Source organism: Primulina tabacum, chromosome 3 (genome assembly GCF_025594145.1).
Source record: "Primulina tabacum isolate GXHZ01 chromosome 3, ASM2559414v2, whole genome shotgun sequence".
Taxonomy (NCBI): Eukaryota; Viridiplantae; Streptophyta; class Magnoliopsida; order Lamiales; family Gesneriaceae; genus Primulina; species Primulina tabacum.
Window position 1 is genome coordinate 21,287,377 of NC_134552.1, and position 18,705 is coordinate 21,306,081.

General features: G+C 34.6%; 1 pseudogene; it reads left to right on the plus strand.

The window, feature by feature from the left end:
• The first annotated feature begins 1,474 nt into the window (after positions 1–1,474).
• Positions 1,475–17,253, plus strand: LOC142538586 (uncharacterized; annotated as a pseudogene).
• The last annotated feature ends 1,452 nt before the right edge of the window (positions 17,254–18,705 follow it).

The window sequence follows — 18,705 nt, forward strand, 5'->3', positions numbered from 1 at the left end:
TTTTACCAACCATTTAAAGTGGGAACCTTGATTTAGTGTTTACAAATATATATAGCACAATAAATACTTGACCACATTTATAAGTTTTGGTATATATTATATACTTATAAGATAATAATATATAACATAATATAAATATGATTATTTAATATGTTGGAACCATTTTATTAAGTGGATTTCAATATTGTTTGTTAATGTTAACTTTATTAAAATACCAAGAGTGGATCCTTTAATCTCAACTACTTAAATTAAAATTTCAACAATTAAAAATTACCAATTAAAGAATCAAACAACTAAAAGAAAAAATAAATAAAAAGACATTGTCGTGGACTTGTAATTACCTTAGCTTCCTCGTGGATACGATATTCGAACTCATCGAATTATACTACTTGTGGACAACCTGCTCTTGGGAGTGCAACAATCAAAGTCGCAACAAGTTTTTGGCGCTGTTGCCGGGGAAGTATAATTTAATTTCAAGTCTCTTTAATTTTGTTTATATTTTATTTTTCTTTATTTGAATTTTTATTGCTTTTGTGTGTTTTTATTCTTTTGCATTTGCATTTGCATGAGCATTTGGTCACGTACACTTAGTGGTCGACTCATTCGAAATAACCCTTTATTTTTACAAAACATGGCGGAAGAACCCATCCAAGAAAATGAAGATGAAATTCAATCTCAACATGATCATGATAGACGAAGAACACTTAGATATCACATAAATCCTACATGTACTAGTGCACCTTCATGTCTAGTTTTTCCCCCTAAGCATATCATTTCAATTTTAAGCCTGGTATTATCCAACTTTTACCCAATTTTCATGGCTTAGATTCTGAAAATCTATACATGAATTTACGAGAGTTTGAAGAAGTGTGCAACACATATAATGATCTAAATTGTAGCATGAACACCATTCGACTTAAGCTTTTTCCTTTTTCTTTAAAAGATAAAGCTAAAACTTGGCTACAAAATCTTAGATCGGGATCCATTCGAACTTGGGATGAATTGCAACAACAATTTTTGAAAAAGTTTTTTCCATCTCATAGAACAAATTCTTTCAAAAGGCAAATCATCACTTTCACTCAAAAACAAGGAGAAACTTTTTATCAGTGTTGGGATAGATACAAAGAATTGCTTAATCTTTGTCCACATCATGGTTTTGAAATTTGGAGAGTTGTTTCTCAATTTTATGAAGGCTTAACACCTAAAGATAGGCAAATGGTTGAATTTATGTGTAATGGAACATTTGAAGATAAAGATCCAAACGAGGCAATTGAGTATCTCGATTCATTAGCTGTAAATGCTCAAAATTGGGACACTATAGGTACAATCAAACCATCAAACAAGATTCAATCTCCTACATCTGGTGGAGGTATGTACACTCTCAAAGATGAACATGATCTTCAAGCTAGATTTACCTCTTTGGCAAGAAAAGTTGAGGCACTTGAATTGAAAAAGAATGGTCAATTAAAATCTGTTCAAGAAATTGCGTGTCACATCTGTGATACAAGTGATCATTTTACAAAAGATTGTCCCACTTTGCCCTCTTTTAAAGAATGTCTCCATGAACAAGCCAATGTTTTGAACAATTTCAAAAGGCCAAATTTTGAACCATTTTCTCAAAATTACAATCCAGGTTGGCGAAATCATCCAAATTTTAGTTGGAGGAATGATAATGCTGCACAATTTTCACAACCACATTTCCAAAATCAACAAAATTTTCAAAATTATGCACCTTATGTTCCTCCACCTAAAAGAAATTTGGAAGATACATTGAATTCTTTCATTGCAAAGCAAGAGTCTATCAATACTCAAACTGCTCAAACCATGACAGATTTGAAAGATACTCTTGCTAAATTTGTATCTGCACTTAATGTTCATGAAAAAGGTAAATTTCCTTCACAACCTCTGCCTAATCCCAAGGATCATCATTCACAAACTGGAACTTCGGGAACTCAACCGATGGATCAAGTAAAATCTGTTATTATCCTTCGAAGTGGTAAGGTTGTGAAAAAATCCATTCTTGAACCTTGTGAAGATGATGATAAATCAACTCCAAAGGGTAAGGAAGTAAAACCCATAACTTGCGAAAAGGAGATTCAACAGACAGTGTCACCACCATTCCCTCATGCATTGAAAAATACAAAAAAATCAAATTTGAATTCTGATATATATGATATTTTTAAACAAGTAAAAGTTAATATTCTTTTATTAGATGCAATAAAACAGGTACCATCATATGCCAAATTTTTGAAAGACTTGTGCACTGTGAAAAGAAAATTGAATGTGAAAAAGAAAGCATTTTTAGCCGAAAAAGTAAGTGCAATCATTCAAAATAATAATACTTTGAAATACAAAGACCCTGGTTGTCCTACTATTTCATGTATTATTTGAGAACGAAAGATTAAAAAAGCCTTGCTTGATCTTGGAGCTAGTGTGAATTTACTTCCATATTCAGTTTATCAAGAACTCAATCTAGGCGAGTTAAAACCAACTTCGGTAACACTTTTACTTGTCGATAGATCTGTTAAGGTGCCAAGAGGTATGGTAGAAGACGTATTGGTCCAAGTTGATAAATTTGTATATCCTGTCGATTTCATAGTTTTAGATACACAACATATCGAAGCTTGTAATGCAATTCCTGTAATTCTGGGTCGTCCATTTTTAGCAACTTCTAATGCTCTTATAAATTGCAGGAATGGAATAATGAAGTTGTCATTTGGTAACATGACCTTGGAGCTCAATGCTTTTAATCTTTGTAAGCAACCACATGACAAAGGAGATGAAAGTGAAGTTGAAAATCTTATTGAAACTCTTGTGGAAGAAAACATTCAAGAAGGGAGTACTCATGATCAATTAGATATTTGTTCAATTGAAACTGTTAAAGAAAATATTGAAATTGATCTTGATGATTTTATCAGGTATCACTCGTTACCAGGATCAGAGAAAGAATTTGATGAAAAATATGAAAACAAAGACGAATCACCCATATTGGAGTTAAAACCCTTGCCAGAAGAATTGAAGTATGCATTTCTTGGAGAAGATTAAACATATCCGGTGGTAATTTCTTCCAAACTAGAAAGTGATCAAGAAGGTAAATTAGTTGATATGCTTAAAAGACATAAAAATGCAATTGGTTGGACACTAAAAGATCTCAAGGGCATTAATCCACTAATTTGCACTCACAAAATTCACTTAGAAGAAAATGCAAAAACATCTCAACAACCACAAAGGAGATTAAATCCACACATGAAAGATGTTGTGAAAACTGAAGTTCTCAAACTACTTGATGTTGGGATTATCTACCCTATTTCTGATAGTAAGTGGGTAAACCCAACACAAGTAGTTCCAAAACAATCTGGCACCACAGTGATAAAAAATGAAAAAGGTGAATTGTTAACAAGTCGAGTCCCATCTAGTTGGCGGATGTGTATTGATTATAGAAAATTAAATGACGCCACTAGAAAAGATCATTTTTCATTACTATTTTTGGATCAAATTTTAGAAAGAGTAGCAGCAGGTCATCCATACTACTGTTTTCTTGATGGATATTCAGGTTATTTTCAAATTCCCATTGCACTCGAAGATCAAGATAAAATTACATTCACATGTCCTTTTGGAACATTTGCATTTAGAAGGATGCCATTTGGATTATGCAATGCCCCAGCAACATTTCAAAGATGTATGCTAAGCATTTTTTGCGACATGGTTGAAAATTGTTTGGAAATTTTCATGGATGATTTAACTGTCTTTGGGAATACATTTGATAATTGTCTTGAAAATTTGAAAAAAAGTTTTAAAAAGATGCGAGGAAAAAGGTCTTATTTTAAATTGGGAAAAGTGTCATTAAATGATTACTTCTAGAATTGTTTTGGGGCATGTCGTGTCATCTCATGGAATTGAAGTTGATAAAGAAAAAGTTGATGTCATTGCCAATTTACCCTCTCCAAAAACCATTAAAGAAAATCGCTCATTTTTGGGACATGCTGGATTTTATAGGAGATTTATAAAGGACTTTAGTTTAATCTCTAAACCCATTTGTAACCTCTTAACAAAAGACACTGCATTTGAGTGGACTCAAGAATGTCAAAATGCTTTTGATAAAATCATTCGACATTTAACACCAACTCCTATCATGCAACCTCCTGATTGGTCTTTACAATTTGAAATCATGTGCGATGCGAGTGATTATGCAGTCGGTGCAGTATTGGGTCAAAGAAGAAACGGTAAGCCTTATGTGATATATTATGCAAGTAGAACTTTAAATAATGCTCAAATGAATTACTCCACAACTGAAAAAGAACTACTTGCTGTAATGTTTGCATTAGATAAATTTCGTTCTTATTTGATTAGATCAACGACTATTGTGTTTACTGATCATTCTACTATTAGATATTTGTTGACCAAACAGGATGCAAAGCCACGACTGATACGATGGATTTTGTTGCTCCAAGAATTTGACATTGTGATCAAAGATAAAAAAGGAACCGAGAATGTCGTAGCCGATCATTTATCGAGACTAGTAACAGGATCATCTTGTGAAATGACACCAATTAACGATAATTTTCCTGATGAATATCTATTTTCAGTTACTACTACACCTTGGTTTGCTAACATATTAAATTTTCTTGTGACAGGAAAAATGCCACCGCAATGGAGTTCTCAAGATAAAAGAAAATTTTTGAATGAGGTAAAAAACTTTTATTGGGATGATCCGTATCTGTTCAAGTATTGTCCGGATCAAATTTTTCGACGTTGCATACCCGACAATGAGGTAAGTAGTGTCATTAAATTTTGTCATTCAGAAGCATGCGGAGGACATTTTTCTTCAAAGAAAACGGCTGCAAAAATCTTGCAGTGTGGATTTTATTGGCCCACTTTGTTTAAAGACACCCACGAAATCTGCAAGATCTGTGAAAATTGTCAAAAATTGGGTGCGATTTCAAAAAGAAACATGATGCCTTTGAATCCTATCTTTGAAATTGAAATCTTTGACTGTTGGGGAATTGATTTTATGGGACCTTTTCCACCGTCGTTTGGATACTTGTATATTTTAGTTGCAGTTGATTATGTTTCCAAATAGATAGAGGCAATTCCATGTCGAACAAATGATCATAAAATCGTCATCAAATTTTTGAAAGAAAATATTTTTAGTAGATTTGGAATTCCTCGAGCCATGATAACTGATGGGGGAACTCACTTTGTTAATAAACCATTTGCTTCATTAATGAAAAAATATGGTATTACTCACAAAGTAACTACTCTTTATCATCCTCAAACAAATGGACAAGTTGAATTAGCTAATCGGGAGATAAAGCAAATTTTGGAAAAAACTGTTAACTCAAATAGAAAAGATTGGTCTCTGCGACTTAATGATGCACTTTGGGCATATCGAACAGCTTTTAAAACATCATTGAATATGTCTCCCTATAGATTGGTTTATGGAAAACATTGTCATTTGCTTGTGGAATTGGAACATAAAGCTTATTGGGCGATCAAAACTTTAAATTCAAGCATGGATGATGCCAACAAATTGCGTAAATTGCAACTTAATGAACTTGATGAACTCAGAAATGACGCGTATGAGAATTCAAGGATTTATAAAGCAAAAATCAAATCATTTCATGATAAAACAATTCTAAGAAAATCTTTTGAGATTGGTAAAAAAGTTTTGCTTTATAATTCTCGACTTCACATATTCCCAGGAAAATTACGATCAAGATGGACAGGCCCATATGTTGTAAAGCATGTGTATACTTATGGAGCTGTGGATATTGAAAATCCTAAAAATGGTGATATTTTTAAAGTAAATGGACAAAGGCTTAAACCATTTTTAGAAAATGAAATCTTTCAAGAAGAGTTTATTTTCCTTTCTGATCCTTAAATTTTTATGTTGAATTTAATCTTGTGTTTGTTTTTATTTCAGGTTTCCTTAATCTTTTTATTTTCCCGGTTAAATGGCGGATAACGGTACTCCGTGACTCTCATAGTCGGTTAAATCAGTTTCCCACAATTGCTGATACAAAAATAAAAAAATAAAAAAAAATCATTTCTTTTCTTTTCAAAATGGATGAAATTCTCTCAAAAATTTGTAAATATTTTCCCTCTGTTTCTGAAAATGTTCTAAGAAAAATTTATGCAGGAAGGTGTGAAAGATTGAGATTGCTAATGCAAAAAGGAATTCCAGAAGATATTCGTCTTGTAATAGAAGCTAAGGTCCGATTAGGAGGAGAAGTTCCACAATCATTGCTCATTCGGTATTTGCCTGGATTAGGAAAAAGCACTTATGCGAAAAAATGAAGGGCCAAAAGTTTAGGGGTTTGTCATAAGTGTGCAAGATGGACTTGTGACAAACGATGCAGATCTTTGGGATGTGTTTCCAATAACAGAGAAGATAAAATTGGTTTCATTAAGAATGGGCTGAGTAAGGAGTCTTTAGATAACATCTTATTGACTCTTGAGACGCATTCTAGTGGACATGTGCATATTGAACTTCTCCGTTTATGGAAACAATTCCAACATGAGCGTCATAGTCTTGGGAATCCGACTAAAAAAGACCATGTTTGCCAATTTATAAGAAAATTGGATGGGAAGCATATCCTCGACTCATAGAAGGTGTTGAAGCCGTTTCTGGACGTAAAACCAGAGGAAAATTGTGAGCCACAATCACACTACTGTTTATATGAATGTGTGTCATTATTGTTTTTACTATTTATTCTATTTACAGCTGTGACCCATAGTTTTGTCATGATAACATATTACCCCTATAAAATCTCTCATCTTTCTCTCTATTTTCGCAGACAAAAAAAGAAAGTAAAAACATGGCTGGATCCTTTGCACAAACATTGAAAAATATTTGTGTATTTTGTGGGTCGAGTCCTGGAAAAAATGAAGTGTTTGTAGAAGCAGCGAATAATTTTGGAAAGATATTGGCTGAGAGAAAAATTCACTTGGTATATGGGGGAGGTAATATTGGGTTAATGAGATCTGTTTAAACATCTGCTCATCTTGGAGGTAGTCAGGTTTTGGGTATTATTCCTACAGCTTTAGCTGAAGGAAATATTACAGGTGTTACGATTGGGGAGGAATTAAAAGTTTTTTCTATGTATGAAAGAATCACTCAAATTATTGAAAATTTTGATGCTTTTATCGCACTACCAGGTGGTTTTGGTACATTAGAAGAAATTTTTCACACTGTTTCTTGGGCACAACTTAATATCCATAATAAACCTGTGGGCTTGTTGAATATCAATAATAATTATGACAGTTTGTTGACATTTCTTGATAAAGCTGTGGAACAGAATTTCATTTCAGAAAATTCACGACGGATGCTCATCTGTGCTTCGACTGCCGACCAATTAATTGATGATTTGGAAGCTTTTGTTCATAAGCCTGATCCGATGATAACAAAGATCAATTGGTCGCAATCAAGCAGTAAGAAAAGGAAGTTGGATCATTGATTCAAAAGTCGTGGATTGGTTTGCGTTTGTTTCAGTTTGTTATCTTCAATAAAATTCCAGGTGATATCTCTTTCATTATGTACTCTTTATTAATAGTTATTTTGACATTAGGGACAATGTCATATTCTGATTGGGGGTAGAACAAACTTATAAAAAAAATTTAAAAAAAAAATAAAAAAAATATATATTATTTTAAAATAAAATCATGTTTATTGTTTGTATCTTAGTAATTTTTGCAAAAATGTCATACATTACATGTTTGAAAGATTTAAATTAGAACATGCATTAATCTATTTAAGAATGTTTAAATTTTTATTTGAAAAAAAAAGACAATTTTAATATTCTGATCAATGTAAAAATATGATTTATGAAACCTTTTTGAGTGATTAACCATTGTGATAAAATCAGGTATTAAAGTATATGGCCCAAGATATACCTTATAAGAGTGCCTAAAATTTTAAACTCACACATATTTTGTGAGTGAGTGGAGAGGACTGAGAAAACAGCCTTCGAGCCTTTATTGATCATGAGAGAGACTATCTATTGTTTAGATCTTGAGTTCTTATTTTGAAAAAAAAAAGATATTTCCTGAAAAAAAAGGAGAAAAATACAAAAAGAAAGATATTGAAAATCTATGTAATTTTTAAGTTATATGCTACGACCCATATATCTCTCATAAAAAAAAAGAGAGAAATTTATTGTACAAATTAAATAAATATGTGGTCAAGAAGCATAAACTTAGTCTTATTCCATGATGTTATGAAAATATATATATATATCTATCAGGAAAAAATATATAATAAGAACAACTAGATTTTGAATCAATGGATTTTCTATCTTTTGATTAGTTTGGCTCGTTTGTCTGTCTGCATTCTGTAAACCATTTTTCTGAGCATCTATCTGTATTCTAACTCCATGAGAGAAATCGTTGCCATAAATTGAAACATTTATTAACTTGTGAGGATATGGAGTTGAGACTCTTACTAGGAATTTCTGAAGGTCGTGTACATTTAACTACCTGAAATAAGCTTTGAATTGATCATCTCAAATTATTTCATTAATTATAATTATGATAATCTTGATATAACTTTGACAGTTTTCAAATTTAATTTAAACAATTAGATAGTTCTGATTACATTTCTATTTAAATTAATCAATATGTTTTGTATTGCCATTAACGCTTAAATTGCTAGGGACTAGCAATAAGCTGGTTGAGAGGTGTGATAAACATAAAAATTGTACATTAATTAAATGTTTTATAATATAAATATATAGTTTTGTTTTATTAAATGTTTAAATATTATGTGTTTTATAATAAATTGTATAAAATATAAGTTGTTGTGTAATTACAAGTTTTTACTATTTTTTACAGGTTCGATAAAACAAGAATAAACTTGGCGTTGCAAATGGGATTAAGATGATTCTTGGACCTGTAGAAAATTGATGTTAATATCTACAATATTGATGGCAAGCATGGGATAAAAATCTTCTCACAATTGGGATTAAATTAAGCAACAAATAAAGTTACCAAAGGAGTGGCAGTTTTACCATGCTCTAGTATTTTGACCACATCTCTCAAATTACTTGGTCAAATGGTTTGAAAAAAATACCACAACTAGACAACTCAATTATCCACATGTTTCTTTTTATGTGAAGAAGCAAATTCGGAAAAGAAGATTTTCAAAAGTTATGTGTAATATAATATAATATCTTGGAACACCAATGAAGACTTATGTGTAAAAAATAATATTTTATTTGTGGTTGTCTCCCCAAATTTGGCTATAAATAGGGCTGCATTGTAATGTATTGAGATATCCCTCATTCTATGAACAAACCTTTGAGTTCATAATATTTCTCTCTATATTTTTTCTTTATTTCTTCATTTAAATACAATTAGCATGTTAATTTCATATTCAAAGTTTTACACTTTGAATAATGAATAGCTAACTTCCTAAAGTTGAGATGATAAGGTGAAACTCTTGGCATGATAATAAGGTTATTAAAAGGTAAGAATCTATGTTTTATATTATTTAATCATTATTTATTTTTTATGTTATATTTATTTCTTTAAGCATTTTTATACCCTACTTATAAGTGGGAGTTTTGATTTATTGTTGCTATATGTTACACTAAATTCTTGGAGCCATTTAAATGTTAGTTTGGTATTACCAACCATTTAAAGCGGATGCCTTGATTTATTATATATAAATATATTATAATATTAAATTCTTGGAACCATTTAAATGTTTGTTTGGTTTTACCAACCATTTAAATTGGATTCCTTGATTTATTATATATGAATATATCATAGTATTAATTTATTAGTACTATTTAAATGTTTGTTTGGTTTTACCAACAATTTAAAGTGGGAACCTTGATTTCGTATTTACAAATATATATAGCACAATAAATACTTGACCACATTTATAAGTTTTGATATATATTATATACTTATAAGATAATAATATATAACATAATATAAATATGATTATTTAATATGTTGGAACCATTTTATTAAGTGGATTTCAATATTGTTCGTTAATGTTAACTTTATTAAAATACCAAGAGTGGATCCTTTAATCTCAACTACTTAAATTAAAATTTCAACAATTAAAAATTACCAATTAAAGATTCAAACAACTAAAAGAAAAAATAAAGAAAAAACATTGTCGTGGACTTGTAATTAACTTAGCTTCCTCGTGGATACGATATTCGAACTCATCGAATTATACTACTTGTGGACAACCTGCTCTTGGGAGTGCAACAATCAAAGTCGCAACAGTGCTCCAGCTAAAGGAACCACTTCTTCTCCGTCAAGCAAAGAAGGAGTCAAGTGCTAAAATTGTGGGTTCACTCACACTGGTGAATGCCGTAAGAATTCTGGAGCTTGTTTCCGTTGTGGAAAGATGGGCCACCGCATTGCTCAATGTCCTTTTCCAGATCCAAGGGATGGTCCAGCAGGCGGAACAACTCCAAACAAGCCTAAGGAGAACAAGCCAAATGCTCGAGTTTATGCTATCACTCAAGAAGAGGCCGACAACTCAAATGATATCGTAGCTGGTACCATTCTAATCAATAATATACCTGCTTATGTGTTATTTGATTGTGGTGCTACGCATTCATTCATGTCTAAGACATTTGCCAAGAAGTTAGGAGCTAAGCCGGATAACTTAGAAGAACCATATAGAGTAGTAACCCCTGCAAATCGAATTTTAGAAACTCGCACTCTATATCGGGATATTAGTGTTCTCATAGAATATCAGAATTTCAAGGCAAACCTGATTCAACTAAACATTGTGGAATTCGATGTAATTCTTGGAATGGATTGGTTAGCCAAGAATCATGCTTTAGTAGAATGTCATGGAAAGACGGTAACCATCCAAGCTCCACTCCAAGAGAAACTTTTATTTCATGGTAAGACAAAAGAACGAAAGACTCTTCTTTCTGCTTCTCAAACTTGGAAAGCCATGAAAAGTGGAGAAGAAGTTTACCTAGCTATGTTAAACGAGGTAAAGAAAGAAACCACACTTACGCTAGAAGAGATTCCGATAGTACAAGAATTTCCAGATGTCTTTTCTGAAGAACTCCCTGGCGAACTTCCCGACCGTGAAGTGGAATTTGAGATTAATTTTGTACCAAATTCTACACCAATCTCAAAAGCACCATACCGAATGGCTCCGGCAAAGTTGAAAAAACTAAAAGAGCAACTTCAAGAACTGTTGGATAAGAAGCAAATCCGACCAAGCGCATCCCCGTGGGGAGCTCCTGTCCTATTTGTAAAGAAGAAGGACGGAAGCATGAGAATGTGTATTGATTACAGAGAGCTGAATAAGATCACACTCAAAAACAAGTATCCGCTTCCAAGGATAGATGACCTGTTTGACCAACTCAAAGGAGCTTCAATCTTTTCCAAGCTCAACTTAAGGTCAGGCTACCACCAACTGAAGGTCAAGACAGACGATATTCCGAAGACAGCCTTCAGAAAAAGATATGGACACTATGAGTTCATGGTGATGCCATTTGGGTTAACAAACGCTCCGGCAGTATTCATGGATCTCATGAACAGGGTGTTCAAACCATTTCTTGACAAGTTTGTTGTGGTATTCATCGACGATATTCTGGTATACTCGTCAAGTGAGGAAGACCACAAAGAACATCTTCGTCTCACCCTCCAGAAGCTGAGAGAAAAGGAACTGTATGCCAAGTTCAAGAAATGCGAATTCTGGCTAGAGAGCGTCGCATTCTTGGGACACATAATATCAGCAGCAGGAGTATCTGTGGACCCTAAGAAAATTGAAGCAATCTCAGATTGGCCTAGACCAAAGACTGTGATAGAAATTCGAAGTTTCTTAGGATTAGCAGGCTATTACCGAAAATTTGTTGAAGGATTCTCTTTAATATCAATACCTCTCACCAAACTCACACAGAAGAACTCCAAATTTCAATGGAGTGAAGATTGTGAGAAGAGCTTCGAGACTTTGAAGAAAAAGCTTACCTCCACGCCAGTGTTGGTATTGCCAACTGAAGGCAAAGACTTCACCATCTATAGTGATGCATCTAAAGAAGGTTTAGGATGTGTACTCATGCAAGAGGGAAGGGTGATAGCATACGCGTCAAGACAATTGAAGCCGTATGAACAGAATTACCCAACGCATGATCTCGAACTAGCCATAGTGGTGTTCGCACTAAAAATTTGGAGACATTATCTTTATGGAGCCAAATGTGAGACTTTCACTGATCACCAAAGTCTCAAATATTTGTTCACTAAAAAAGAACTAAATATGAGACAAAGACGGTGAATTGAACTCATGAAGGATTACGACTTGACGATAAGTTACCATCCAGGAAAAGCCAACAAGGTAGCAGATGCTTTAAGTCGAAAGAATATGAGTAAGGTGATCCTGACATCACTTTCAGCACAACCATGTCTTCGAGAGACAATCAAGATAAGTCAAGATAGAGATTCCACTTTGGTGAAACTAAAAGAGCAAGCTACAGAAGGGAAATCACCATATTTCGAGACGGATAACAAAGAAATCTTGTGGATGAAAGGACGATTGTGCGTACCAAACATCGATAACCTTCGACAAGAAGTAATGTCTGAGGCACATAAGTCGAAATTTTCAGTTCATCCTGGCAGTACCAAGATGTACAGAGATTTGAAGAAAAATTTCTGGTGGAGTGGAATGAAGAAGGACGTGGCAATGTTTGTTTCTAAATGTCACGTATGCCAACAAGTCAAAGCAGAGCACCAGAGACCTGGTGGACTTCTTCAACCATTAGACATCCCGGAATGGAAATGGGAACATATTTCCATGGATTTGGTAGTTGGTTTACCCAAGTCGAGACAAGGTCATGATGGAATATGGGTAATCGTAGATAGACTCACAAAGTCTGCACATTTCCTACCTGTCCCCATGAACTATAATTTGGACAAGCTAGCCACATTGTACATGAATGAGATCGTACAATTATATGGAGTTCCAGCTAGCATACTATCCGACCGAGATCCTAGATTTACATCTCGATTTTGGAAGAGCTTTCAACAAGCTATGGGGACAAAAGTTACCCTTAGTACGGCATATCACCCTCATACCGATGGCCAAACAGAGAGGACAATTCAGACTCTAGAAGATATGCTGAGAGCATGTGCACTAGACTTCAGTGGTAATTGGAGCGAACATCTGCCTTTAATCGAGTTCGCTTACAATAATAGTTACCACAGCAGTATTGGAATGGCACCATACGAAGCTCTGTATGGACGAAAGTGTCAATCACCACTGTATTGGGATGAAGTAGGGGAAAAAGCCATCGTTGGACCCGAACTAATCCAAGAAACAGTGGATAAAGTTGCTGTGATTAAGGAGAGATTGAAAACTGCACAAGATCGACAAAAAATCTGGGCTGACTTGAAAAGAAGACCCGTGGAAATTGAAGTTGGAGAAAAGGCATATGTGAAAGTGTCACCCATGAAGGGTGTAATCCGATTCAATAAGGCTGGGAAACTGAATCCCAGATACGTCGGACCATTTGAAATTCTTGAGAAAGTAGGAATACTTGCTTATAGATTAGCACTTCCACCCGACATGTCAAGAATTCACAATGTATTCCACGTCTCGCAGCTGAGGAGATATATTTCTGATCCAAATCACATTCTGGAAGCTGGACCACTTCTGGTCGAGGGAAATCTAAATGAAGAACTGAAGTATGAAGAAATTCCGATTCGAATTGTGTATAACAAAGACCAAGTACTGAGGTGACGAACTATCCCATATGTCAAAGTACAATGGTCCAACCACACAGAAAGAGAAGCTACTTGGGAGTTGGAAGAAAGGATGCGAGAACAATACCCTTATCTCTTTGATGACCATGTATGTAGAACCCTTAGACCAGACTACGTAGAAGCCATGCATAATTACTATTATTTAAATTAAAATGATTTTTATGCATGAGGATTTAAATTCTTTTCTTTAAAGTTAATTATTTTATGCAGTAGTTTAATTGTTATCTTTTCAGTTAAATAAGTGAGGCCGGATTGGGGTTAGAGTATTGAGATAAAATCTAATATTAAGAAAACATTCCTAGAATTTATTTAAGATAAATTATAAGTTAATTTAATGTAAAATAATGTTTAAGGAATTATTTAAGTAATTTGATGTAAGTAATAAATAAGTTCATTTAGGTTCAATAATTAATTTATTAATTCACTAAAATATTTAATGGGTAGATAAAACACTAAAGATTTAAAATTCAATAATTAAGAAATATTTTCCCTCCATTTACCATGCAATTTTAGGCCACCTTATTGAGAATGTGATTTAATTTTAGCAACTCCATCTTTGATATCTTTCCTAATCCCTTCATGGTAGAATAATTTCCACAATTTTAATTCCCCAATAATTAATAATTTAGCAATATTTCATCCCCATTTATCTAGTAAAAATCGGCCACCTCCTTGGAAGATTTGATAAAAATATTTGGCAACTCATTTCCCTTGATTCTTTCCTTAACCATTTTTGATAGATAATCCCTAACTTTTTTAATCATCAATAATTATCAATTAAGCAATATTCTCACCCCAATTATCTAATAAATTTCGGCTCTCATGGTAAAAGATTTGATGATTGTTTAACAACTCACATTTGATATCATTCCTTATTCTTTTCTTGTGAGATAATTCCCCCACCTTTTAAATCACCAACAATTAAATAATTAAGCAATTTTCTTCTTTGTTCCTAGACTAAAAATCGACCATGTGCACTCCTAATTATCCCTCAAATATTTTGATATCACATATCATTTTCTATCTAACTAATAAATAGGATAGCAAGATTATTCTCTTCCTTTTATCTTGCAACCTCCCATTTATTTTCCTAGACTTCCCTCCCTCACCATATGTAAGGCCTGAGATTTTATTACTGTAATCTGAGATTAATTTGAAATGATTTATTTATTAATTAAGATGATTATAAACGGAACGGATCAGACCGGGAGAACCGAAAGAAGATTTGACATGAAGTACAAGAAGAGTCCCCGCGCACAGGCGCGACAGGTATCGGCGCACATGCGCGAAGATTACGGAAGCATCGGCGCACATGCGCGAGATAAGGCGCGCATATGCGCGACCCGTCCAGAAACTTTGGCGCATATGCGCGAGTGGTTAAAAGCCGAGACCCGTAGGTCTCGCGCATATGCGCGGATTGTGTCGCGCATATGCGCGAGACGTGTTATGTGAAGGAGTGCTCCACTTGCCTTCATGCATGTAACGTGTATATATATATATATATATATGCAAGCATTTCATAAGCAATGAAAAAGGAAAAAACGAAGGAAACTTTGGGGTAATGAGTCCGTGAAGATTAGGATCGCGATTGTGCAAAATCCGGCCGTCTGATTTTGAATCCGACTTCGGTACTGAGTTCCTATCGACGCAGGCTACAACTGGACGTAAGTTTTGTTACGTTTAGACATGATTTGAAATTATGATATTGTCAGAATTGAATACGAATCAGATATGATGTTTCTGCTACAGTAGACATTGTATAATTGAAGTCAGATTAAAGAATAGACTGGTTATACAATTATTATGAATTTCAGAGTTGATTTAGTTGAGATTCTATATCAGAGTTGTGTTATTATTCAGATTATGAATTGTACTGATACTGATTATGAATTCTGATATTATATCAGTGATGTTGAGATTGACGGGGTTATCAAGACTGTAGTATTATGCCGTCGAAACATCAGTTGATTGATATTGATCAGATTCAGTATTGATTGAGATTGTATTGTTATGTCATTGACATTAATCAGATTGTTTTTGATTTGCGTATTGATCAGAACAGGTTTTGAACTGAGTTATATACTGATATTGTATTTATGCGATCGTCATTGTCAGATTCGGTATGGATAGATTGGAATACAAGACTTGGTCTTCATCAGACCGAGAAGAGAAAGGTATAAATTGATGTTAATTGGGAGATCTACTTGAGTTAGATTTAACTCGAGTTTCCCTAAACCACATACTTGTATGGTATTGTTTTTATACCTTTGTGTTTTAATGATTATGTTATTCTATTGAATTAGAAATAGAAAGTAGAGAGCTATTGAGTGAGAGTCACTGACAGAGGGGTTAGATTTTGACAGTATAGTCACTGACCCATTGCACATTGTCAGACTAGGCTTAGTCTTGGTAGATACGTCAAGACACTGGACGTTTGGGGTATCGATATGCTTAAGATACAGACATTGTTCTTATTGTAGATTATTCGATACAGCTAGACCAAAGTCCAGAAATAAGAACGTGCCGCCACCGCGACCGGTAGTAGTAGGTGGGAGACTTGTTACGTTCTTATTCACCGGGATCCCTAGATTAGAATGAGAGATGAGTCGAGTCTTAGATATCGAGACTAGAACTTGATTTACAGATTTGTATTGATTTATGTTTCGTAGATTACGATTCAGATATTATTTACAGATTGGTATTGATACATGTTGTTTGATTATGCTACATGTGATAAGATATAAGTCATGCTTTTATGTTAATTCAGTTAACTGCATGTATACATTATTTATACTGGGATTTATTCTCACCGGAGTATCCGGCTGTTGTCTTGTTTGTATGTGTGCATGACAACAGGTGGGGCAGGATCAGGGTCAAGAGGATGATGAGAGATCGAGATTAGAGTGGTGATTCCGGACTTGGATGTAGACTTGGTTTAATACTGGAAATTAGTAGTTGAACCTTAAACTAGTTTGAATAATTGTTGTACATTATTGTACTTTTATAGTGAGATGGATATTAGTTAAATTCCATTACGTTCCGCACTTATATTTTAAAAAGAAAAATTTTTAAACCCTGTTTATCTTAATTGATAATTAAATCCCAAAGATGATTAAGAAGATGATTAGCGTCTGGGTCCCCACATCATATCACCGAAATTCAGTAGCCATTCAGTAGAGAAATCGAGATTTAGCTAGAGAAAAATAAGAGAGAAAAAGTAGAAACAAGAAAGTGAAGCACTCCGTCTCCTCCGCGCCGCGTCGTCGTTTCATTTGTTTTTCTTTCAAAACAAGTCCAGGCATCTATATGCGTCCCCTTTCTCTTCAATCAAGCCATATAAGTATTTTAAAACATCATACTCATGATTTTAATTAGCAAGGACCGAAATATATGACAGCATGTGTTCGAAACTTGTACAGAAATTTTTTGACACTTCTTTGTGCCTTCATTGTTTGCTTGTTTTTGTGAGTACAGGTGGTTGGCTCGACCCTATGCTACCAGGGCTGCACCTAGACACGTACTAGGGTGTGTTAGGATCATGTTGGTCCATTAGTTCAAGGCCCATGCACGCAAGAAAGGGAAATGACAGCAACCTTCCATAATACCATTTTGAACCTCGAAATTTTCTGTTTTGCTATCAAGAGGGATGATTCTGATCTTGGCTGCCCTATGGGCTATAGCCATGGTTAGAACATCTCCTTGTTATGTCTAAGACGTGACCAAGTCGGCCTTTCAAGGCTTGGTCCATGGCTTCCTCGGTTTTCAAAATAAAACAATACAAGTGTCCCTTCGGTTTTCAAGTTTCTGGTTTGTGTGTGAGTTGGGTTTCAAATTCTAGAGTGTTGTGTGGATCTTGGTTGGCTTCTAGCCCTTAGCCAAGGTTCACAAAATACCTTATGATGTCTAGATCATGTCATGGTCAATCAAATGGCCACTGAAATGGTCCACGACAGCAAGCGAAGTAATCCTCCCCACACGCGCAGCGTGACTTCTCGGGTGGGAATTTCGAGTCGTTCTTGGTGTGGTTGGATTGTGGCTGGCCTAGGGCCCTTAGCCATGGTTCAAGCCACACCTTAGGATGTTGGTAAGAGGCTCTGGTTGGTGGTTCAAGCCCCGCAAACAAAGCAAGGAAACGCAACAGCTGCTGCTGTAATTTTTGACAGCAACTTGGTGCTTCGGTTCAGAGGCTCGTTTGAGTTCTTGGTTGGCTTTTAGCCTATAGCCTTGGACTGGACAGTACTTCATCAAGTTAGGAAGGTCATGTTTTTGGCCGTTTGTGATTCGGTTAAGTTTAGAGGTCGTACGAGAATTTACGGTGCAATGTGCCAAAATGACTCTTGAAAGAGCGTTTCTTGTTTTTGGCCTCCATTCACCAAATTTCGACTTGTACAATTTTAGGAGCATTATTTCATCATTTTAGGTGTATTTTAATCATGACTAAATGATGGTTCGATGTTGGTTCGGGTTGATACGGAGTCATGGTTAGAATTTAAGTTGTTGGTCTAATTGGCCCCGTTTTTGGGTTCAATTACAAAGTCATTCTCAAGTTAAGATTATTTGCATTTTTCTCATGTTAGAATTAGGTCGCAGCGAGCCTGAGAACGATCCAACCCATTCGGTAAAATAATACAGGACATTTAATTATATTACGTGCATAAAAATATAAAATATTAATTTTTGATATATATGCGATATTGCTTGTGGCCACCTCACGTTCATGGGATTGCAGCTTATCATGGGATTATTACTTCATTCGGTGGTCACTGACCGGTTCAGTTCATGTTCATGTATGGGTACAGATATCCAGTCCAAGGGCTGTGATGATCTCTACCGCCCAGTATACTGTGGTTTAGTCTGATCAGACGATTCATTTCACGTTATGGGCCACTTGCGTAGAACATATTCTCAATAGAAAATTATTATATGCTATTTCATGACAGGGCTCTATCGAGCAAACATTTCACT